A 558-nucleotide genomic window follows, 5' to 3' on the forward strand; every position below is an offset into this window, starting at 1 on the left:
CCTTAGATAAAATATATTCAGCAGTTCCTTGAAATATGTTTGCAAATGTTCAACAAATTTAAAATTATATTTTATCTCCAAAAGCAATGTTCATAACAACTAGAAAAAAATCTAGATGAAAAATTCAAATCCAAACAAAATAGTATCATCTAACATATAAAAAACCAAAACCTACATCTACATTCTATCTCATAATTATACTATATTTTTAAATTTATTTATTTATTCACTTTACAAATCCCAATGTCAGCACCTCCTGTATGCCCAGAAACTCCTCACAAAGATCCTTCCCGCATTCCATTCTCTCCTTCACTTCTCAGATCCCCTCCTCATCCTTTACACAAAAGTCAAAGGTGGGTTTCTTAAATGAAAATTGACAATTATACCAAGAAGATTTTCAGTTTCTTGTTGGATTGCTTGTTTGGGGGAGTGGGGTCAGGCAATTTTTTGTTTTAATTTTTATGTTTTGTTTTCAAACAGGGTCTCATGTAATCTGAACTGTACTCAAATTCAGGGTGTAGCTATAAATGACCCTTAACTCTTGATCCACCAGGCCAA

Source organism: Rattus norvegicus, chromosome 4 (genome assembly GCF_036323735.1).
Source record: "Rattus norvegicus strain BN/NHsdMcwi chromosome 4, GRCr8, whole genome shotgun sequence".
NCBI lineage: Eukaryota > Metazoa > Chordata > Mammalia > Rodentia > Muridae > Rattus > Rattus norvegicus.